The 25,407-nt window shown below is 39.8% G+C and overlaps 1 protein-coding gene and 1 non-coding gene across 5 annotated transcripts in view; one reads left to right on the forward strand and one right to left on the reverse strand.

The window, feature by feature from the left end:
• The window catches only part of NCK2 (NCK adaptor protein 2), a 91,099-nt gene that overhangs the window by 54,824 nt on the left and 10,868 nt on the right, over window positions 1–25,407 (reverse strand). The window lies entirely within an intron of this gene.
• On the forward strand, window positions 15,484–15,647 carry LOC140706296 (U1 spliceosomal RNA). The gene has a single exon (XR_012085936.2). It is a non-coding gene; the product is annotated as a U1 spliceosomal RNA (small nuclear RNA).

The raw sequence follows: 25,407 nt of genomic DNA on the forward strand, positions 1-25,407 counted from the left end.
CCATGGGGAAAAATTGCTTTGTGATGATCGCAGGGAAGCGATCATGGCAAAGCGACCCTTTTTGCACAGCTGATCAGCGGTTCCAAAATGGCCACCGGAAAAACAAAATGGCCACCCGCTGTTTTGCCTCACTTTAGAGGCACCGAAAATGGCCACCCCTATGGAGGATCCTCGCATAAGGTCAGTTTTTAAGCCCATAGGAACGCATTAAACACGTTTTAATGCGTTTCTATGGGCTTTTTAAGATCACTTAGCGATTAAATCGCTTAGCAACGTTTTTCCTGGAACGGATTAACGTCGCTAAGCGAGGCACCACTGTAGATCATTTTAAAAATAAAAGCTTCAATTCTTTTCAGAAAGTGCAACCTGAGGCATTTTTCAAATTGTACATGTATATTCCCTTTCCAGTATATTATGAAGAAACTTACATTTAAAATAATAATAAAAGGCCAAACAGCTTCAATAATATGGTGTAGTATTTTGAATACAGCTTACTGCAGACTGTTAAAGAGATATTTATTTAAAGAAGAAAAAATAACAAAACACAAACACAGAGTGGTACATACTGAGTAGACTATGTCTAGATGGGCGGCATATAAATGCAATAAATAAATAAATAAAATAAATATGTTCACAATTTCCTCTAAGAACTACCTACTATAATGGTTTGTGCCTGATAGCTTTTTGGGTGCCCCTTACTTGATTCCCAACCAGAATGAACCCTGAGCACCTACTGCTGTACTTGCTCACTGTTCATCCATTGCTACTCTCCTTGTTCTCCCTAGTTAGGAACACTGACTACTGTCTTTTGAGTAAAAGAGTACATGTTTTATAATCCAAAGAAATGAGAATATTGACTCTTAAATCAATGCCATGATTGAAAAGTATCTTCATGCAGAGCAAATGGAAGGCAAACCCTTCATTGTGGATTGATTATACAGTATAAGTAATGTCTTTTGGCTCACTTCACCATAGATTCATTGCATAGTGGAGTCTTTTTAGTTTTCACACCAGGTTAACTTCTAAACTTCTATCTAATCCTTAGATATTTTACCTAGATTTTAATAGTTTCTATAATAAGCTCATTCTTCCCTTTATTTCTTTCATATTCATTATACTCCTAAACAAAGAAACAAATACAGTATTTCATAAAGAGATAATGACCTGATTTTAAAATATGCTACAATTCACTCCTAATTACAAGCCACAACCTCTTTATTTCAAATGTAGTTTACTATATCACCCACCTTCCCATTATTCATATATTTTTATAATATCACTAATTACTTCTGGAGAAGCTCTGAGACACTGGCCAAAATTCTGTTCCCTAGCTATACTTGCTGAAAGGCAAACAGTATTAATTATAGTAGCTCCTCCTTGGTAATTAATGAGTCCTACATGGATTTCCAGGAAGGTGCTAAGCCAGCAGGCAGGCACCCAAAAATCCAAACAAGAGATTTGTTCATTGCTAGTGATATGCTATTGCAAGTTAATGCTGTTTGCCTTCTACTGGTATAAACGACACAAGATTATTTTGGATGCTGAATTTTAAAAAAAGTTACGTTGCTGCTCACATATTTACTCTTGTTCTTTACTTGTAAAATAAGCAATTTTTTCATGTCACTGAAGAAACAAGCCATGTATAGCACAATCCTGTTTATGTTCAGGCACAATCCTGTTTAATGTTCAGGCACAGGCAAGTCCAACTTGAGTTGAATGTGGCTGACTCTTATGTCTAGGATTGGACCTACTGTGTCCCTAATCCCACCTTTTAAAATACTTTCTACAGAATAAACAATTCATTTCACTGGTGATATATTTTCTCCACCATCCAGACATTGCAATAACAAGTATTCAATGCATAATGTAACCTGTTTTTGTGTGCTTTTAAAAAACAGGTTTTTTCTTTTTCAGCAAGAGCTTCTTCAATCAGAAGCTCTTAATTTAGCACTATTAATTTAAATTAATTTAAAAGCTGCCAGGATCGTGTCCAACTTTTACCTAGCTAGAGTAGCTACAGTAAAAGTTGCTACAAGACCATTCTTCGCTGACCGGATAAGCAAAGCTCACAACCAGCAGGCGGAACTTTTCCGTATAGTGCACAATCTATCCAGAGTTGGCCACGGTGATAGGCCTCCTACTAGTATTTCCTGTGACCAAAGTGGAGGTCATCTGCTGGGAGCTTGATCCCTTTTTACAGACAGTAGATCGAGTTGAGATGTACAGTGCATCGTCTTGTCCAGAGAGGTTAACCTGCTTTCAACCTGTGACATCCAATGAGGTGGATAGGGTGCTTGCGCACTGTCATGCCATCACCTCCTCCTTAGACCCTTGCCCGGCTTGGCTCATCAAAGCAGCCAAGCCAGTAACAACAGAACGGGCCACTGAAATAATTAATGGGTCTCTCCAGGAAGGCATGGTTCCCTCTGCCCTCAAGGAGACACTCATTAAGCCCATTCGAAAGAAACCTAATTTGGTGGCGGACGAAACTGGAAATTATAGGCCCATCATCAATGTTTCTTTCTTAAGTAAAATGGTCAAGAGGGTGGTGGCTGATCAGTTTCAGGCACTCCTGGAGGAAACTGACACCCTTGATCCATTCCAGTTGGGCTTCAGGCTGCCGCATGGTATGGAAACAGCTTTGGTTGCCCTGCAGGATGATCTCCTGAGGGAGGTCAACGGGGCAATATGTCCCTGTTGGTCCTCCTCGATATCTCAGTGGCCTTTGATACCGTCGACCACAGTATCCTCCTGGGACGGCTCTCCAAGTTGGGGATTGGTGGCCTCGCTTTGGCATGGCTCCGTTCCTTCTTGGAGGACCGTCCCAAGAGAGTGAAGCTTGGTGAGATGACTTCACCCTGTGGATCCTCAATTGTGGGGCTGCACAGGGGCTGATCATCTTGCCAATGCTATTTAATATCTATATGAGTCCGCTGGGTGAGGTCATCCAGAGTTGTGGGGCTCGGAGAGGGATATGCTGTATACCTCTCCTTTTCTCCAACTGCAGTGGATGCTGTTCTGTCCTTTGAATGCTGCTTGGGGACCATTCTGGGGTGGATGAGGGCAAATGGACTGAGGCTGAATCCAGACAAGACGGAAACTTTGCACATGTCAGTGGGTTGGGAAACTCCCTTTCCTTTGTGGGAGTGACTCTTCCCACGAAGAATGAGGTTCACAGCTTGGGCATCTGTCTGGACCTGGATTTCACCATGGAAACTCAGGTGACAGCTGTGGTCCAGCAGCCCATTTCCATCTTTTGGATTGTTCAGCTGTGTCCCTGTCTAGGTGCAGGGGCACTCACGACTTTGATTCATGAACTCGTAATCTCAAGAATAGACTACTACAGTGCTCTCTACATGGGGCTACCCTTGAGGTTGATGTGGAGACTACAACTGGTTCAGAATTTGGCAGCCAGATTAATAACTGGGTTAAAGAAATTTCAGCATATCTCCTCCATTCTGGCTGCCCTTCACTGGCTACCGGTTTGTTTCCGCATTGACTTCAAGGTTATGATGATAACATTCAAAGCCCTAAACACTTTAGGACCTCAGTATCTAGTAGAATGCCTGCTCCCAGCCAGATCTGTCCATAATACCCATTCTTCACAGGCAGGGTGGTTAAGGGCCTTGACCCTGAAGGAGGCCTGGAGGGAAAGAACAAGAAGCCAGGCCTTGTCGGCATCCCCCCCCCCCCCGCCTGTGAAACAATCTGCCCATGGAGATACGCCTGGCACTCTTGTTGGATGGGATTAAACGAGTACTGAAAACTTAGCTCTTCCGTCAGGATTTCCCTGAGCATTAAGTTGCTGATATTTCTGCTTCCCTTTCATCATCCTTTTTGCCATCCTTTCATCATCCTATCATCCTTTCTACCATCTTTATGTCCTTCTGTTTTAATTTATCCTACTAATTATTATATCTGTTGAACGTTTGTATTATTTTATTCTTACTGTGTTTTAATACTGTGTTGTTCGTGTTGTTGTTAGCTGCCCAGTGTGGCCTGGCTGCCAGATGGTGTGGAGTATAAATCTAATAAATAAATAAAATAAATAAATATTCCATTTAAATAAACACAAACCTCCAGCACAAAAATACAGTCTGTAGAAGTGGACTTGTCCAAGAAAGCTCACATTAAAATATAGCAGTTACATCTTCACGTTGCCACAATGTTTTTGTCTTCTTTATTTCTTATTTTTGTTCTGTTTTTGCCAAAATTACAGTAGAAGATAATTTCTAAGGTTTCCTCCAGATTTTGAAAACAATAGTTTTTGAAGGCAAATTACAGTATTTTGAAAGTGCATCCGCAGTGGACGTCCATTGCTATTGGAACCTTTCCATTTAATGCTGTCTATTTAAAGCAAAGGAAAAGGGGGCTAGCAGAGAAGATCATTGTAAAGGTTAAAGGGTTATAGAAGTTTTTTTTCCTCTTTTCAATCCATTTCTTATAGAGATGCTAGTTTCTTGAGAGCAAAGAGAAGTGAGGCAGTCTGGACAGTAATCCCAGTAAGATCTGTGCCTAAGTACAATGGTGCCCCGCATAGTGACGTTAATGCATTCTGGATTAATTGTCGCTATCCGGAAACATCACTATACGGATAGGAAAACCCCATAGGAACACATTAAACTCCATTTAATGCGTTCCTATGGGGCGAAAACTCACAGTTGAGCGAAGATCCTCCATAGCGCTGCCATTTTCGCCGCCTCGGTAAGCGAGGGCAGTGCGCGAAAATGCTTGAAGTGGCCATTTTGGTTACCCGGCGGCCATTTTGGAACCGCCGATCAGCTGTTCTAAAAACATCGTGATGTGAAGATCGGTACACGAAACCCTCACCGATCATCGCAATGCGATGTTTTCCCTATCTAAACATTGCAATGCGATCGCATTAGCGATCGCAAAAAATAGATCGCTATGCGGATTCGTCGTTAAATGGTGCGCTCGTTATGCGAGGCACCACTGTATCATTAAGTGGCACCCACTGGCACAAAGCAAGGAGGAATAACTGCTCCATCTGAATGAGCCTTCATAAATGACACCAAAGCTCAACTAGACAGCTTAACAAACATCAAAGTAAGTAAGATCCTCTCTCTGGGCAATCATTTTAACCAACCAACCTCAAAGTGTGATGGTTGGCTGATGCATGAGATATATTTCAAATTGTTAAGCTGCTATTAACATGTACAGTGGTGCCTCGCTTAATGATTTTAATTGGTTCCAAAAAATTCATCGCTATGGGAAAACATCGCTAAGCGAAACAGTTTCCCATAGAAATGCATTGAAAACTGGATAATCCGTTCCAATGGGAACGGATTGCTGTACTTAAGTGAAAATCGCCATCGGAAACATCACTAAGCGAAATGCGGTTCCCCAACTGAAATGCATTGAAACCTATTCAATGCATCTCAATGGGGGGGGGGGGGAATTACAACAAATTTAAAAAGTCAGAATTAGTTTAACAAAGGGTTTAAGTACACTTATGATTTCAAGCATTCTAAACATTTTTTAAACATTTTAAACATATAAAAACAGCCAACATGAGGCTGTCAAAACCATCGTTGTGAAACAGGGGGACCCAAACTGTCATCGCTATGCGAAGCATGGTCACAAACATTGCTATGCGAAAATCGCCCATAGGGAACATCATTAAACGGAGCGCAAGATGGCTCCAAAAAAGCCATCGCTAAGTGAATTTGTCGTTAAATGAAGCGCTCGTTAAGCGAGGCACCACTGTATTTATTTTATAATAAGATCAATTCATTCAAAGATCCCTTTCACTGCAATCTACTCATATGGGAGAGAAAAAACAGTTTCAAGAAGTTACAAGTACAGATGTATGAAGGCCATTCCCTTCCACCTTCACTGGTCATGATTTAAATCTATTTGATATTTTTTTAATTATCAATTTTTATCCACTAAATTAGCCATAGAGCCATATGACCCCCAGGGGGCAGGACTGGAATATTTGAAGGGGTCCACAGACTTTAAAAAAAATATTTTTTTCTGTTCATGTTGTATCCTTGTTTACCAGGACCTCCTAAAAGGGTTGTGACCAAAACAAACAAATAAACAAACAAACAAAAGGCTGAGAATGGCTGCACTAAAGAATTAATGAATCTGAATGAAACTATGTTCTTGTCAGATCAACACTGCTGTCTTAAACTGTTCACTACTGTTTCAGTTATACTATCTTATGTAACACAGTGCAAAAATATATTCAAATGGAAGAAGAGAACAGTATCTAACTGGTGCTTATGTGCAGCAAGGAAGCTTTCTGATTCATCAGAAGCTTTTGTCAGCAGAAGGGAGTGTTTTTCTAGGATTCCCCACCATCTCATTTTGCACCCCACTGTGCTACTTCATGTTGTTCCAACGAGACCCTCCAGAGGCAGGAACATACATGGTGGCTACAGATGGTAGAGGAATCAACAAATCCCACTTTCTTCCTATCACACTAATGGAGATCTCCAATGGATGACAGAGATTTCCATCAATGGAATGACACCACTTGGATACAATCCGCTTGTAACTAAAGCACAGGGTCATCTCCATCAAAATTGAGATAAGCTTCCCCCTTTTCCAGTCCATAAGCCACAATGGTATAAAGCCTTCTATGTGTCACAAACACACACAAAAAACTATACTAAAAAAACACCTCAGTCTTCAAAGGAAAAGGATGTCATGGTCATCTATGAACAACGCTACATATGGGTTTAATGCAAGTCCTTGAAATCTTGAACATCATGCTAAACATCTACTACTACATTGATTACTGACTTATAAAAAGAAAAGCATTTGTCCTGTTATCTATAGATAACTGGTTTAAGGCAAAGATCAGCCATGACAAGTTTTAAGCTTGAGTGGGTCTAGTTTGGCAAATGCAAGAATAATTTAAAAAGAGGAGCTTATCCCAGAGTGCTAAGCAAATTTAATAGCATTGTTCATTATGCTAATGCAGTCAACAATAGCCTACCCTATCATACTCTAAAAATAAAACTGATTACAATACAGCCAAGAATCCAGTGGCAATATGGGCTGCAACTTGACTAGAAAGGAAGCTTTCCTCTCTTACAGGCCTCCTGAGTATCTCTCCTTTCTACAAGTTTAACTATACTGTGTTTTCCATGTTTTTTAAAAATTAGTTCATTTCAAAGAATGCAGACAGACCATTGTAAATCCCCAAACAATATTTTGTTTCATACTTGTTACACAGCATCTGTCTCACCTGTCTTTTTAATGGTGCCTTTAAAATTATTGGAATAAAATATTTGAGCACAAATCTATCATGTCATTTCTATTTTAGAACTCTTAAGAGAATGTCCTTTAGAACTAGATATGGACATTATATCTAATAAAATATGAATTAGCGTTATAAATAATTCTGACACCGGAACACAAACTAGCCTTATTTTAACAAGGAAGGAACTATATACATTTCAGAAGATATCTGTTAAAAACAAGCCTAAGTAATCCTTCATTCTTTAGTCAAAATCTCAAATGTTTGTGCAAGGTAAAATGTCCTCCCACACCAAAGCCATAAAACTAAATAAATACAACCAACAATTATCCAAACACATATCAGTACAGTGGGGTCTCTACTTAAGAACTTAATCCGTATTGGAAGGTGGTTCTCAAGTTGAAAAGTTCTTATGTTGAATCTGCATTTCCCATAGGAATGCATTGAAAACCATTTAATCCGTATCTGCTCTTTTCCGTCCATAGAAACTACAGTGGAACCTCTACTTAAGAACTTAATCCGTTTTGGAATGGTGTTCTTAAGCTGAAACGTTCTTAAGTTGAAGCAAAATTTCCCATAGGAATGGACTGAAAACCAATTAATCCGTTCTGGCTGTTTTTTTTGTTATGTAGAGGTGCGTTCGTACATTGAAGCATTAGTTCCCATAGGAACTAATGCAAAGCTGGTTAATACGTACTCTACCACTAGGGGGAGAATTTTTTTTAACCTAAGATGACCTAAGGTTAAAAAAAGAGCAGGAAAGTTTTTTTTTTCCTGTTCTTATCTTGGATTTCTGTTCTCAAGTAGAAGCAAAATTTAGCAAATGGAGCTGTTCTTAAGTTGGATTGTTCTTAAGTAGAGACGTTCTTAAGTAGAGACCCCACTGTAATGTATTCTTGAAGGCTTTCATGGCCGGGCCCCGATGGTTGTTGTAGGTTTTTTGGGCCGTTTCAGGCCAAACAGCCCGAAAAACCTACAACAACCAAAGTATCAGTAATCTTTACTCATAAAACAGAGCTCTTCTAAACATTGTATTTCATCCATATTATTTAATTCTTATTCAGTGACACTGAAAATATACTACATTAAATTGGCAGATTTACAGTTATGATGCCTACTCTCTTTCATTTACATCTACTTCAAGGATTCTGCCATTTCAGCAATCTTCATCTGAATGTCAAAATTCTGCACCACTTTCAAATATATCTGCAGATGTTTAAAAAGGTTTCAGTCTAAACCCGCAATGCTTGAGTCCCAGCCCTTGCCGAAAAAAGCTAAGAAAAAATTAATTAGGTTGTGGACGATGTCATAGCTGTCAGTTTGATAACACATAAAGCTGCCCGAAACCCCTTATCTTCAGAGTTTGGTATCAAACATATATGTCTTTAATTGGACAAATGCACCAGGTATCAGCAGTATAACATTTTACCATTTTCTTCTACCTTTATGCAAAATCAAGCCAGCATTACAAGTCTTTTTCAAAAGATTTCCTCTCAGCTAGTTTCTGTAATTGATTTACCTACCTTTCTCATTTTAAATCAGTACTGCACTACAGCCATCCTTATTTAGAAGTACAATTTAACAAAATTATATGTCCAGAATTTCTTCACTTAATATGTTTATATACTTAACTTTCATGTCACATACAACTTAAGTGCTAATGTTCAATAGCAGTCGAATTCTACAAAGTTAACATAGCCTAAACTGCTATGTGAAAACTCTTCCATAAATAGGAATCTGGAAAAAAAAACATTAATTACTTATGGTCACACATTTCCTTCACAGTCTTCACTAAATCATATTTTGAATTCCTTATATTCTTTTGCCACGGTCCTAAGTTCTTTCATTTTCTGTTCTGAGGTACACTTAAAGTCTACTACTGAGATGACTGACCATAAAAAGCTTTTAGTTGCACTGAAGATCTAAACTTTCTTTTCTCATGAAAACATGAAGAAAATGATGGCTTCAGGCCATTTTTTATCCATTGCAGCAGTCACTATAGCGCATGGGCCTACACTGAGGCAGGATCTGTTCTTTTACAGGATGGACAAAATTGGGACAATTGCAAGAGAGCACAAGGAATTAGAGATATGATTTAGGAAAGAGGCGAAGGAAGTGCATCCTCTGTAACATCATAAGAACATATCAGTGCAAAGTACCACATCCTAGGAAAGATAGGAATCTATCTCATAGGTCCATGCACTAAACTGTCTACTGCAATGCTTCTCAACTCAGTCAGTCTATACAAGACCCTTTTAAATCCATTTTTTCTAAAGAGGGCATTTATACATTTACATATATTCTATCATATTTACAGTTTTGATCAGTTTAAGAACATTGCAGTAGGATCACTGCATGCACGCACACGCACCCATCAGTAGCTGAAAACTGTAATACTGTGAAGTATAAATATTACTGATACAGCAATCCTAAAACACAGGAACTAAACAAAAGTTGCAATAAAATAAGGAAGGACAGAAACACAGAGATATGTGTTAGGAACCTGCTCATCAAAAATTCCTGCTGGAGGAGAGGACTGAAGGTTTAGAAAAGATTCAGAGGCCCTAAAGTTAATGCTAGCTTGCCAGTAGGCTAGTATAGAGATAAATAATCCATGGCAGGTCCGCTTGGAATGAGACAGCATGGCATAAAGGACACAGAGAATGAACTCTAAAACCCCACCCTAGGCTATTACTACTGCATCCCACCAGTAGTATACATACTGCAGAGAATTCCAGCTGTTCTGTCCCATCCACCTCCACACAAGTGAGGCCAGATACAGAGTACATCACTTTTGTCTGCTTTTCAACATCATGGTCAACTGGAAAACAGCATGGGAATATTTTTGCCCCAATATTTCTCCCAACATTGTCTGGGAGAAAGAAAAAATTACCCCACAGCAAAATGCAATAGAATTGCCAGGCACTGTTTTTCTCCATTCAGTTTTATCTGTGAAAATATATATATCCTGTATGGTCAAGGAGATGAAACTTAGGGATAACATTTACAGCTCTTTAGATGACAATTTCATAAAATATCTATTTTGTAAGTCTAGAGAGAAATGAGAATTCTGTGTGAAACAAATCATATGCAAGAAAACATGACAAATGTTCCTTCGTGGTATGTGAGGTTTGTGCTTATGCTTTACACAGGAGAACACATAGTACCAAATCACAAGTATTCAGAAACAATTCACTTCCAAAATCTTTGATTCTCCCTGCCTTCAAAAGTTGAGCCATCAGCGAGATAAGGTTTTTCAAGCTTGGCAACATTTTCACCAGACAGGTTCAAGTGGTACCAACATCTTTCTTATTTCCAGAGAGAAGGTCACCGCTTTAGGTATTTCAATACAGTGGTGCCTCGCTTAACGACGTTAATTCATTCCAGCGAAATTTGTAAAGCGAAATTAAAAAGCCCACTGAAACGCATTGAAAACCGTTCAATGCATTCCAATGGGCTGAAAAACTCACCGTCCAGCGAAGATCCTCCATAGGGGGGCCATTTCCGGTGTCTGTAGAGCGAGGAATCCATCAAAAAACACAGGGGGGAGCCATTTTGAGCACCCGGTGGCCATTTTGAAAACCCAACGATCAGCTGTTTTGACCGTCGTAATGCGAAGAATCGGTTCCCGAAGCAGGGAACTGATCTTCACAAAGCAAAAAAAACCATTTAAAACTTTGTTTTGCGATCGCAATTGCTATCACAAAAACATCGTCATAAAGCGGATTCGTCGTTATATGGGGTAATCGTTAAGCGGGGCACAACTGTACTGAATCAGCACATTCATATTTTACAAAAAAGAAATGAACTGTATCACAAAGTTAAGAAATTTGCCACAAGACTTTTGGAGTTCCAATTACAAGGAGAATGTTCTTTTGTAGTAAAAATATTCAAATGATGAGATCAAAATCTTCAAACACCTAGATTCATGTGATGTTGATACTGATACATATACTAAACTGGTATTAAGCAACCTTCATTTGCGATTTATCCGTTGCAGAGGTTAAGGATGTCACTCTCCATTTAAAAAAAAATTATAGTCTTCAATCCATCCACAGTTTACTCAAGGGGATTATTACTTGTTGGAACGCCTTTCTCCAGAACATTGACCCATAACACCATATTTTTGCGCTCAAGGCACCTATGCATTGCCATGCTGGAAAAGGCATGGAAGACTTCCACCAGAAATTGTGCCTTCTCGGCACTGGCATCAGCCTTTTGGAATGGTTCTCAGTGGAACTACATCTGGTCCCCTCCATCTCTACCTTCAAGAGGCTACTTAAAACAATGATTTTTAAAGCTTTCAGTGCTATTCTTTAATGTACTGTATCTGCCAGAACACTTGCCTCTTGGTTCTTGGTTTGTAGTTTTTATGCTGATTTATTGACCTGTTTGTTTATAGTTTTTGTTTTGTATTATTTATTTTTTATTCCTATAGAATTTTTACTTACTTTATTTGTTTATTAACCACCCAGAGTAGTATTTTGCACTAACTGGACAGCATAAAAATGGAAACAAATAAATATAGGGAGCTGATTACTGGTCAAACAGATATTAGAAGCAAGAACTTCCTACTATTCTCTTCAGCAGAGAATCTTTGTTCACACTGAGTTAGATTATTAAAGTGTCCTCCTCAGCTTGACCACATAAAAACGACAAACAAGACCAAAAGAAAAGCTGGAGAAAAAAGTGATTGCGAACATTCCATTTAAAAAAAAGGAGAAGTGACATCAGTTATAGACAGTGGCTGAAATCCAGAACTAAGTTGCAAATGGAGCAATCCCACTGCATCAGCAAGGAGTTAGTGAATTCCTCTGTAAGTTCCACTGACTCAATGGATCTACTCTAATGGATCTCAGCCACCGAAAAATACACACATTCTCAACATACTATACTGGTGGTACAGGGAAAGGACACTGTTTAAAAAAAAATAAACCAAACAAACATTATTTTACTGACACAAGTCTTCTGCTTTCCAATGCTATTTTATTTAGCAATTTTTTGAAAACAAGAACATTATTTTATGTATTTGTTATTAATACCAAGGGACAAAACACTGTATGACTTGTCAAAACAAGTTCATAAAAATATTACAAATGAGTTTCAGTCTTAAGCTTTATAAAAGGCACTGCTTCTCACGTTATTCTAGCAATAGGGAGTATTGTGCAGAGCAGCTATCTCCTATGCTGCTGTGGCTACCAGGGAAAGTCTGGAATACTCGTATATGACAACTTCCCCCATCCTCTCATGCAGTTCAGAACTTTTCTGTCATCATATCACTAAAGTAGACCAGTAAACCAACTCCTATGTTAGCAGCAGAAAACAACAAAGTTTAGCTCTAGCAAAAATAAATTAATACTAAAAAGTTTGGTAGCCAATAGCATTTGTACCTTCTACTGTACTCAACTAGACTATAATCTCATTGACACTGAGTTAGATCCAGATTCAATCATATCTCAGGTTTAAATAGGTCTTTTCCGAGTATATAAACTTGTTTGAATCCAATCCACTGACTTTAGTGGTATTAGTTTCCAAAGAAATGTTATTACAACTTAGGAGGAGCTCTGTGCCTCCATAAACATTATATTAGTTCAAACAGTCCACAGCAGCTTTTTGAAGGTATACTGGTTGGAATGCTGGACTTCAATGGAAGAAGACCTACAGTAAAATCAGATTAGATTACGAATGCTTAGGTTAACCTACCTGACAGGACTGCTGCAATAACGAAGGAGAGAAATCCTAATTATCTTTGCATGGGGATGGGAAAGCGAGAGAAGAAAAGATGGAAAGCCAGTAAGTAAAATACTGTGAATTAAACAAACTAACAGGTCCTGTAACAAACAGTTTATATTTTCCACAAAGATGCACTATTCAGAAAGACGCATACTTGGTTAATGTCATGAGAATTTTAAATGTTATCAAAGTTACTGAATGAAAGTATTAAAATGGTTTAAAGCAAACAAATCATGAAATTTTTCTGCAATCCTTCAAGTCAAAGAACTTTTTTGTACAGTATTTTGTGGCAGATTTATTTTATTTGTAGATTGTGGTGTACACACACACACACACACACACACACACACAAAAGGATAGAAGCTTCTGAGTGCAGACTAATGCATTTTTTTTTAACCTTAGGTCCCCAGATATTGTTGAACAATTCCCAGATTTCTTATTGTGCCTGAAAATCCTGGGAGCTGCAGTTCAGCAACTCCCACAGGCTTATAATACTAGTCCTTTAGGATTTTGTGTACATTCTGGAAAATCAGAAACCATCTGTGACAATATAATGAACATATACATGAAAATGTTTGGGGAGAAAATTCATTTTTATTTTCCCAATTGACACAGGATGGATTTAATGCCACCGTCCTGTTATAAGAATACAGTCACTTCATCAAAAGTCTATCAATTAGAGTAGATGCAAGGACAGTTTAGCCTCAAGGTAACAATTGAATACAATTTACTTTTTCATAATATGATCAAAGTGGGGGGGGGACTTGATTCTCAGCCAAATTCAAAACAAGCCATTAATCTGAAAAGTTATTTTTTAAAAAAAAAACTGGATAAAGACTGTTCCGATTAACATAATAGTGATTTAAATCCTTAACTGGAAAAATGCATTAAATATAAAAATTCCCATTGAAACTACTTCAAAAGAAAATGCAAAATAAAAATAAAGCCAAAATAGTTGTTGCCATGTTTTAAGAGATAATCTCTTTCTTTAATCAGTTCCGTTTCTGTAAAAGACAGTCCGTAAAAAAGCCTTTATCTACCACTATTATACATTAGGGTTTAACAGTTCTGAAAACCACAAAATTAACAATAAAACATTATTCCGGGTCTTAAAACATATCCCAACGTTCCTTCTCTACCAAAAGATTCAACAGAATATTAGAAAGGTCACAAAAACTGAACTGTTTTGAATATAAAAAGCAGTCCATAAATCAACACTTGAAATCTAAACAGACAGCAATAGCCTGAGATTAATTTTCTATCTCAAGATTAAAAACATAATGGTATGGATGCAAAGCTGATAAGCATCAGTAAACATGCAAGGCATTGCACATTTCTAATAATGTTGTACAGTGGTGCCTCGCATAACGAGTGCCCCGTTGAGCAATTAAATCGCTTAACGAGGGGCTCTGGGCCATCGCTGGAGCATTCGCTCAGCGATGGCCCCTATGGAGTTTTTTCGCATTGTGATATTCGCTAAGCGATTCGCTTAGCGAATATCGCATAACGAAGCGGGGAGAACAGCTGATTGGAGGTTCCAAAATAGCCGCCGGAAGGTCCGCGCCGCATTTTCGCGCCCTGCCCTCGCTTACCGAGGGCACGAAAATGGCGGCGCTATGGAAGAACTTCGCACAGCAGTGAGTTTTCAAGCCATAGGAACGCATTGAACGAAGTTCAATGCATTTCTATGGCTTTTTTCATTCCGCACAGCGATGTTTCCCATAGCGAGGGTTAATCCGTTCCGGATTAACCTCACTATGCGAGGCACCACTGTATAGTTTGGCTTTCAATTATGGTATGTTGTGGAATGTGCTAGTACCATATCTATAGCGAACAGAAATAACAATGTATGGATTTTACCCACATGAACATTGAAGGGCAGTACAGTGGTGCCTCGCTTGACAAGGATAATTCGTTCCGTTCAAATTGCTGTTAAGCGAAATCCTCGTCAAGCGAAATGAAAAAGCCCATTGAAATGCATTGAAAACCAGTTCAATGCGTTCCAATGGGTGAAATACCTCAGCATCCAGCAAAGATCCTCCATAGGGCGGCCATTTTCAGTGCCTGTAAAGCAAGGAATCCATCCTAAAACACAGCGGGGAGCCATTTTAAACAGTGGGCGGCCATTTTGAAGAACAGGGCTGCACAGCCCCAGTCTTGTCAGAGGCCAAGAGAGGTCCTCAAGCAGTGGTCTCCAACCTTGGGCCTCCAGATGTTCTTGGACTTCAACTCCCAGAAATTTTGGCCAGCAGAGGTGGTGGTGAAGGCTTCTGGGAGTTGCAGGACAAGAACATCTGGAGGCCCAAGGTTGGGGATCACTGCACTAGAGGATTGTAGGAGGCACACCCAGCCCCTGATGGGGGTCCCGCGGGGCACCCCAAAACACTGAGGAGCTCTCTTGGCCTCTGGCAGGACTGGGGCTGTGCAGCCCTGTTCTGAGTGGGAGGTGCAGCCAGGGGGTCACCATGCCTTGGGGGTGCAGGACACAGAAGGGGGTAGGAGGTGCAAGGGCCACTCCAAATCATACCTTGCAGGGGAAATACCATCATCATGAAAGTGGTTTTCCCAGGGTGAGGCTCATCCATTGCACTTCAGGTGTACTGATCCCTGTGATTTCCCCAAATGTGGGGAACTCAACTGCATAATTTGTGGTAATGGGGGATTGCATTTGTGCTTTCCCTGGTCTTTCTACAATCCTTTTCATCTTTTTCCCTCATCAGGACCTATTTCAAAGGCAGCAAGTCCTGTTAATGTCTTGTATTGCTTTCCCCCCAGTGGCAAAGGATCAGGGAAAAGGAATCACCATAATCAGGAACCAGGGGGCTGCTTTGACTCCTTTCACCCTCTTTCTTTGCTGCTGGAGAGAGAAAGAGGGGGAAGGCCATCTGAGACCCACTGCATTTCCAAAGACAGTGCAGGTGAGGTGATTGCTTTTCCCCAATATGGTAGATTTCAATGCATTCCTATGGGGAACTACGTTTTGCAAGACAATGTTTTCTATGGACGATTTTCGCAAGACAGTGATTCTCCCCCCCCCCCATTGGAACGCATTAAATAGATTTCAATGCATTCCTACGGGGAACCGCGTTTTGCAAGAAGATGTTTTTGCAAGACAGTGATTTCCACGGAACAAATTAAAATCGTCTTGCGAGGCACCACTGTATTTTACCTTCACCTTTCCCCTACCCATAGCTACTCCCCTTACTCTCTACCCCCCTACTCCAAATCCTATTCCCACTGAAAATTAATTAAAAAAAACAATGAAGGGCAGACAGTAAGTGTGCCTCCATGCAAGCAATGTGACATCCACAAGCGCTACTCTGCCATAGACTGGTACAGTTACTTCTGGAAAGTGTGGTTCCATTTCTCCTTCTCCTTCCCAGAGCAGCAGGTAGAACAAAATACATGTTATGATGTAATCACTCTAAAAGTTTCTCTGCCGCTGTCCTATGTTGTGGGCTGTCATTTGCTTGAAAAGCTAAATCTACAATCATACCATGTGATGGGTTTCTGATTCGTACTGATTCAAGTAATTCACTCAGCTTTCTATTTTGTTTATTACTGATTACTAGGATGTGCCAATTTTCCTATCTTTCTTTTTCACTTTCAGACCCTACACCGGTGTTTTCAGAATAACTTGCCTTTTGAAATTACTATTTTAAAAGTGCAACCAGGGCTTGTAACATCTGATTCAATCATTAGAAAATAAAGTACAGTTACATTTTCAGCACTGCAGACTGACACCTAGGGGAGGGGGCAGATTAACCTGCACCAACAGACTCATGAATATTAGCACAAAAAGGTAAAATAAAGAATTAGTGACAGCACATTACTAGCATTATGCATTTTTGCTGCTCGCAAAAGTTGTCAGGTGTGATGTGAGAAAGAAACTCAAACAACATCCGTTTATGACTATCCCGATAGATTAAGGAAACTGAGGCAATGATTAACTATCCTCAAACAGTTCCCACATAAAATCTTCTGTTTTGCATCCTACAAATGAGAGTAAAAGCTACCAAGATTAAGATATAGATATACCCTTAAAGTGATAAGAAGTCCATGTTTTTGGAGATCCTTCTTGGATGAGAAGAAACCAAATCCTTACAACCACAGGGAGGGTTAACTTCCAACTTAATGGATTCTTCCAACGTTTCTGGAACAAATATTTGCTCAATCAATTCTCAAGTGAACTATAACTAATCAAAACCAGTTATTTAGGAACTAAAGTTTAACATTTCTATAAGTATAGCATATCCATTTTGATTTTCAACTAAGTAATCTTGCTGAATGTGTTTATTATTCATTCAAGGTACCGGTATTTTACGCTACTCCATGGATAGCATGCAATAAAATACAAAAAACTACAATGGCCTAAATCATACTAATATAAGCAAAGTTGTAACTTTCAGTCCGTTCCATGTGCTTATGATCCTGAGATGGCATGTGGGCCTTTATTTACTACTGAGGAACAAATCAAAACTTATGACTTTGCTTAGGCTAAAAAACAGTATTTTGCTAATGAATAATAAAAATACCATTACCATGCAAAACATCATAGCAGAAACAGATCAATACAATGTTTCAGAGATGGGCTTTAAACCTTTAACTGTCTAAGAACTTCAAAATACTCACAAAATGATTTATTTTCTTTAAAAATTATTCTATCCATTGTACAAATATAAGTAAATGCCAGTCAACCATCTCTGTGAGGGTTGTTTCTTTAAATGAAATGCTATTACTCAGGAGATCTTTGGGTGAAGGCACCACCACAATATAGTGCTTCCATATCTAAAATCAGACAGCTTACACAGAAGGCTATATACAGTGGTGCCTCGCTTGACGACGTTAATCCGTTCCAGCGAAATTGCTGTAGAGCGAAATCGCCGTCAAGCGAAATAAAAAAGCCCATTGAAATGTATTGAAAACCATTCAATGCGTTCCAGTGGGTGAAATACCTGCTCGTCCAGCGAAGATCCTCCACAGGGTGGCCATTTTTGGGTGCCTGTAAAGCGAAGAATCCGTCCCTAACACAGCGGGGAGCCATTTTGCACAGCGGGCGGCCATTTTGAAACTCGACAATGAGCTGTTTTCTGATCGTCGTAAAGCGAAAAATCTGTTCCCGAAGCAGGGGACCGGTCATCGTAAAGCAGTTTTTCCCACTGAAACATCGTTTTGTGATCGCAAAAGCGATAGCAAAAACCTAATCGTCAAGCAGATTCATCGTTTAACAAGGTAATTATTAAGCGAGGCACCACTGTACGTATTAATAATACAGAAAGTTGCAAAAGGAATTCACGTGGTGTGAGGGTTCAAATGGAGTCTCTTCTGGCTTTGACATAGACACTAGAGGCTCATGAGTTGCAAAATCAAAATGGGGTTTTATCGGAACGTTGAACACTCCCAAGCAAACTACACTAGAGCACAGAGTGCTGTCCTCTGAAGATGCCAGCCACAGAGACTGGCGAAACGTTAGGAAGAACAACCTTCAGAACACGGCCTAAGAGCCCGAAAACCCACAACAACCAGTAGGTCATTAGCTTCTGACTCTAACATCGTCTCTCGTGAACAACGGGTCCCACAAGGGCATCCAAACGTCTTTGTTAAAGGGATTAAACTCCAAGTAATTCCAGGGACCCTTGGATAAAGGATTTATTGTCCTCCAAATCCAAAGAGTCCGTTCCTGGGTCTATCAGCGATATAGTCTCCTCGTCTCTCCCCTTGGGATCAAAGGGGTCCTCATCTCTTCGTAAGGGAGCGCACGGTCCCACAGTAACCCTCTCCACCGGGCTTCCTCCAGCCTCCATGCTCTTCTCTCCCTTTCCTCCCTCTCCCTGGCTTCCTTCTCTTCTCTTAACCTACGGCACCACTCACGGGCCTCTGATTCCCCCCAATACGAAGGTCGTGGAGGCAGGCCTCTCCTTCTTCTGTAGTCTGCCTCCTCCCTGGGAACCCGGACCTTTTCACACTTTCCGGTCCAGGGATCTTCCACCCATATTAACTCCCAACCCCCTGGTATATTGTCCCTTGCTCCTTTTATATCCCCTGTTCCCGCCTCCACAGTGGTTCTGCCCCTTTCTTCTGTTCCTGCCATTTCCCACTCAGTTTGAGTGGCTATAGTTATTTTAGCCAAACCCCGTTCTAGCTCCCGGGTGTCCACTCCCCGTTGTACCGTCTCGACGGGTGATGCAAGCGGGTCTGTTTGCGCCTACTGTTCTTTCCTGAGGGAGGACAACACTCCGGCAAGGGCTTCTATCCCCTCGCCTAGCGTCTCACACATGGTTACTAACAAGACTGCTCTCCCTGATCTTTCTCTTGAAATGTGTTCTTCCATAGAAAATCTATTTCCAAATTCAGGCCTGAACTCAAATTAAGAAAACCTACATTCATCCAACTGAATGGTCCAGAAGCCACTTGGATTGTCTCACTTCATCATGAATCCTTATCTGCCTTGGAAATGGGAATACAAATTACTGCAAGAGTAAAAATCAGATGGATTAAAGACATGTGGCAACAGTACCATGAAGTACTATGTGACTATGAGGCCTTGAGCAGCTCCTAGTCATTTTTCCTAGTACTATATTAGTTAGCTATAAACCATTTTAATTAAAATGTATGACTGAAAACAGTCCAGCTTTGAGCACAAAAAGATTAGGTTAAAACAGCAAGTAGAATTCTGTACTGAATATTTCAAAGCAGAACAGTTGTACAAATATTTGGCAAAATAATGCCTTGGCAATCCCTGTAAAACAGTAGTGGGCATGCTCAGAGGACTTGTGAATCAAATTTGTGTCCCAACTCCCTCTGTAAGACTCAGCAACCACCAAAATGGCTGTCTACTGTCATGGGTGTGGGAGTAAACTGGAAGTGCCCAGAAGACCATGTCTATTTCGAGTGGGGTGCGGCTTTAGGGGACCTCCTCCAAGCTCATGGATCTAACCACTATCGTTCTTGGATTTCCCAGGAACAGAAATAAGCCATTATTTGCAAAGAAAGAAAACTTTTTCCTTGGACATATTGGAGTACACAAAAATGATGGAGGGGGCTGCAGTTGGCTCACCTGTACTGTAAAGACATCACTTCTATGGGGAAGGAGAGAAAAAGAGAAGGAAAAAAATGGATGAACCATTTTTAGACTAAGCAAAGTGGACCAAAAATGTTGAAACAGTTAAGTATCATAAACACTTCAGAGTAGAACGCTAAGAGAGGGCATGGCACTCCTTGCTAAGCATGTTGCTGAGAACTAGGTAAGAAGTAACTGAATAGGGCAGTAAAGCAAATTATAAAATACTGGAAAATTATGGCTGCTGAATCAGCTACTTCAGCAGCAACAACAATCCTTCATAGTTCATTTCTGAATAAATTTAGGAACAATGTTCACAATGCAGTCAACCCTCGACTTACGAACGGCCTTAGTTACAAACATTTCAACTTATGAACCGCTCCGTTGGAAAAAATTGGCATTGACTTGTGAACGGAACCTCAACCTATGAACAAAATTTCCCGCCCTTTCTCCCTGCCTTTTTGCCTTCGGAGCCCGACATTGGAGGAAGCCCTTTGAGAGCTCTGAAGGCGCATATCGGGGCAGCAGAGACCCCCCCCGGGAGGTCTCCCAGGGCTTCTCCACCACCAGGGAAGTCTACCAGGCTTTCCTGGAGAGACCGGGCCTACTGGAGGAAGCCCTCCCCTGGTAGGCCCGGTCTACTTCCTGGAAAAGCCTGAAGGCGCCGATCACAATGGTGGGGGACCCCAGGAGGTCTCCAATGGCGGCGGAGAAGCCCTGGGAGCTTCCCCGTCGCCATTGGAGACCTCCCTAGGGTCCCCCACTGCCGTGATTGGAGGCAGTGCTCACCCAGCGCCAGGAGGCTAGAGCTGGCCGGGCACCTGGCCGCTCGCCCCCAGCCGCGGCGGAGGCAGCAGAGCAGCGGGAGACTAGAAATGGCCCAGCGCTTGGCCGTTCGCCCCGGCCGCAGCGGAGGCAGCGGAGTTTCAGAAGGCTTCGGACTGGTATGTGCTTTTCAAAAAAACATTGAGTAAGTATACCACATAGGTTAATACGAAAATGGTGGACCAAAACAAAAGGTCAGTGGAAAACATTAGAAGTTGTTTCATTCATACTTACATAGGGAAATATCAGTAGAAGCACATTGTTCAAAAAACTGTATTAGAAAGATGACATAGCAACTATCATTTTGGTTTAAATGCCAGCAAGAAAGGTTTTCATGTGCCAGAGGTACAGCTCTGTTTCAACAGCTTTTTAAAAAAGGTGATTTTTATTCTTGCAGTAATTTATATTCCCATTTCCAAGGCAGATAAGGATTCATGATGAAGTGAGACAATCCTTGATTTAGTTAATATTTTCTACATGACAAAAATCAATAAATGACAATCAAATTACATACTATTAGAAGGAAGAGCTTCAAAATAGAAATTTCTTGCCAGGAAGAAATTTCACAAAGCAAGCACTCATCATAAAGATTACACATTTGAGTTTCACAATGGCAGGCATCAGGGACTCCTAAAGAGATCTAGTCAGCAGAGTTCTTCATATTTGACACATGACTCTGATCAGCAAAGCAACCTAATGTAACAAAGCCGGAGGTTATTAAAATGATTTACTTTCAATTGCTACTTTCACTAACTTGATTCTCGCTCTCATCAGATGACTCTGAAGCATTCTATATAAACTTGGCCACTAACATACATGGGGTGCCACTGAAAAAGCATGACTGTGGTGAATTATTCCTACTTTAGCCAAAATGCACAAATTCCTACTTACATAAATATCCATTATGTTTGGCGGCACTGTTTGAACAGACACTGTTATTCACAGGAGTGAATGTTAGGAAACAAGATACACAGTGCATTTGTTGTTTCAAGCAGGCAAGACTCAGATTGCTAACACTACCCTATCCCAAACTTCCCTCTTCTCATTTATTAATGCTACGTGGACTTTTAAGATAAAGGACAGGAAAGTAGGTTATCTTTCACATCTGGTGCACAGAACATCATTTGGCTCAATGTAAGGTGAACAACCACACCCTAAAGACGAGTTCTTTTTCATTTTCTTTTCTTTGCATGCCAGTACCATGCCAAATAAATGAGCAAAGACAAATTCCAAATATCATTTTACAGACATTTAATCTGTATGATTTTACTGGCAATTATGTGATGACTGCTCCAATTTAATCCTGCAATAATGCAGAAATCAAAGAGTTAATTTCAGAGGATGCTGATGAGAATGAAATGAAATACATTTGGAAAACAAAAAATAGCATTGCCTCACTTGATAATGGTGCAATTTATTATATTTTTTAAAAATTATCATTTACGATACACATATTTTGATCTTCCAGCTATCAAGTGTATTCCACTGTGAAATTCTGACACAGGCCACTATAGTGTACTGCAAACATGCTTCTGTCCTCCAAGTCCTCTAAATAAATTTTTCACATGTCAGTGAATAATTTTTCCAGTTCTGGTTATTTTCTGTTAAGGTATGCATATATGTGCACCAGATTTTTTAAGCATACCTAAAGGAGATGATAGACCACTATATTTTAACGACAGAAGCATAAAGGTATCTGACTTTTAGTAACATTAAACCCACAGTTATAGCTACACATGAAAATGTATTGCTTCACAAAATGGACATCATAATAATCTGGTCATTTCAGACATCAATGATCAGTTTCAAAAGAATATATTCAAGAGGCCTATATGGAATGACTTTTAAAAAAATCAAAAAAGTCAAAAGCAAATTACAGCTCTCTTCATAAGCAAGTTTTTTCAACTGCAGTACTGTATTGGCTTTTCATGAAATGGCTGGGGATCAAAGATGAGCATAAAAGCTAACAAATACGAAGACAGAAAATTTCACACTGCTGGATGGAAAGGGTAATTTACTCTTTATATGCTGGATGGAAAGGGTAATTTACTCTTTATATACCGCCTATCCCAACTGAACATCCTCAGACATTTTGGATTACATCTCCAACATCCATGGATACCAGCCTCAATAGCTGCTGCTGGTGGGAACAGCATTCTAACACATTTTAAAAGGTGTGTGTGTGCGTGCGTACGTACATACATACATACATAGTACACACACACACACACACACACACACACACACACACACACACACACACACACACACACACAGAGAGTGGTGCCTCGCTTAACAATTATTGGTTCCAAAAAATTCATCGCTAAGTGAAAACATTGCTAAGTGAAACGCGGTTTCCCATTGAAATGCATTGAAAACCGGATAATCCATTCCAATAGGAACAGACTGCCGTCCTTAAGTGAAAATCGCCATAGGAAACATCGCTAAGGGAAACGGAGTTCCCCAATTGAAATGCATTGAAACCTATTCAATGCATCTCAATGGGGGAAAAATTCAACAACAAATTAAAAAAGAGTCAGAACAAAGTCAAATTTGGTTAACAAAGGGTTTATTAAGTGCACTTTATGATTTCAAACATGAGGCTGTTTAAACCATCGTTAAGCGAAACAGGGGACCCCAAAATTTAATCGTTATGCGAAGCATGGTCCCAACATCGCTAAACGAAAATCGCCCATAGGGAACATCGTTAAACGAAGCGCTCGTTAAGTGAGGCACCACTCTCTCTCTCTCTCTGTGTGTGTGTGTGTGTGTGTGTGTGTGTGTGTGTGTACCCCTGAAAGTACTACAGGGTGCCTTATACTAGTTTACATCTTCATGTGTGCAACACAGCTAAGAATAAGTACTCTTAAGATTTCAGATACAGCAGCTCAAAACAATGAGCTACATCCCAACCAGTCTCCCAGGTTCTTCATTTTTCCACGCTGTTTTCCCCATTTATTTTACCTAGAACAATCATTTTTAACTATCTGTACTTTTTCTTCCCCACTCTGTGCGTTATGCATTTTCTTCTGTGTTATCAGTGTGAGAGATACAATACTACTGTATCAGTTTATGGTTACAACATAATACCTGCAAATATAATTAAATTAAAAGTATTTTACCTGCTCGCTTTTAAAAAAAGGAGTGAAACAATGTCAAATAAAACAAAACTCTTTGGCTCTGTTTTCACAACTGTAGAACTTTAATTAGAAAGAGATATAATTAATTTCTAAGAGAAAAAAGTACACATATTTTGGAACAATTTCTATGACCTGGGCTTACATGTCTTTTCTCTGAAAAAGATACTTGCCTGTCTAAAACTCAATTTTGACTCAGTAAGATGGAAGTGTCACTCACAGGGCATAACTAACACTTCTGCAGCCATATGCATGTTACATAATACAATTGCATGATGTCAAGTTAATTCCAACTGATGGTGAATCTCTCCAGGGTTTTCTAGTTATAAAGCACTCATAATAAACTCACAATTGGACTTATTCCCTGAGCTTGGAACTGCAGCCTTAAACTTATTAGCCTTCTGTAAGAAAGCAGAACATGCAGCAGGAACCTCTATCCTCATCACTTCAATCTGGTATAAATTCTTCCCAGTACATAAAATCAATATTAACCATGCAATTCTAGCCTAAGTTAAGACTTTCGCAACTGTGGGGAGAGCTTATGAGGAATTCTATATAACCATAATCTAAAACCAACTTTAAACAATGATTTTAGATTCTGGTTTAAGCAGCAGCCCCAATTCTAACCACAGTCAACCTTACCACACTAACAATCTATATAACAAGACTTAAAAATCAGATGTAGTTAGAATCATGGAACAATAGAGGTGGAAGGGGATCTAACATTCTTCTACTCCAACTTACAGTACCAATGAGGAGATTCCACAGTCAAAGCATCCCTGAAATACAGTGATCTAGCCTATGTTTCAATAACTGAAGAAAAGAGAATGCCACTTTTTCAGACGATCTACTGCACGGTCAAACAGCTCTTAATATCAGAAAGTCCTTTTTAACGTGTAGTCAAAATGTAAGTTGTATTTTTTTGTAATTTAAATTTAGCAGTTTGAGTCCCATGTTCTGGATCAGAGAAAAAGAATTTGTAATATCTTCTATTTGCGGCCCTTCAGATGTTTAAAGACTGGCATCGCACCACCTCTTAATCTGCTTCTCCAGCCAAAACATACTAAACTTTCTCAACCACTCCTCACAGGGCTTGATTGCTGGGGTCTATGCCATTGACGAGACAAAGAGTTGGGTCTTGCACGTACCAGACAGGCAAAGAAGACCCTCGCAGAAAACCCCTGAGACAGTCTTTTGTGCCTGAATAATTTCTTGCAGATTGTAATTCAGCACAAATATAAAAGTGGGCTGTAAATTAAGAAGATACTTTAAGTCCTCTGAGTAACCATTCCACAAAACTGGCTCAGGAAATTCACACTTCACATAATTACTCAAGTGGTGAAGTTATACCTGCAACTCCATCTCCTTTTTAAAATTATTATTAGTTACAGTAGCAGTTGAACAAACTCAGCAAAAATATC

The sequence above is a fragment of the Pogona vitticeps genome, chromosome 3, assembly GCF_051106095.1.
Source record: "Pogona vitticeps strain Pit_001003342236 chromosome 3, PviZW2.1, whole genome shotgun sequence".
NCBI classification, from domain to species: Eukaryota; Metazoa; Chordata; class Lepidosauria; order Squamata; family Agamidae; genus Pogona; species Pogona vitticeps.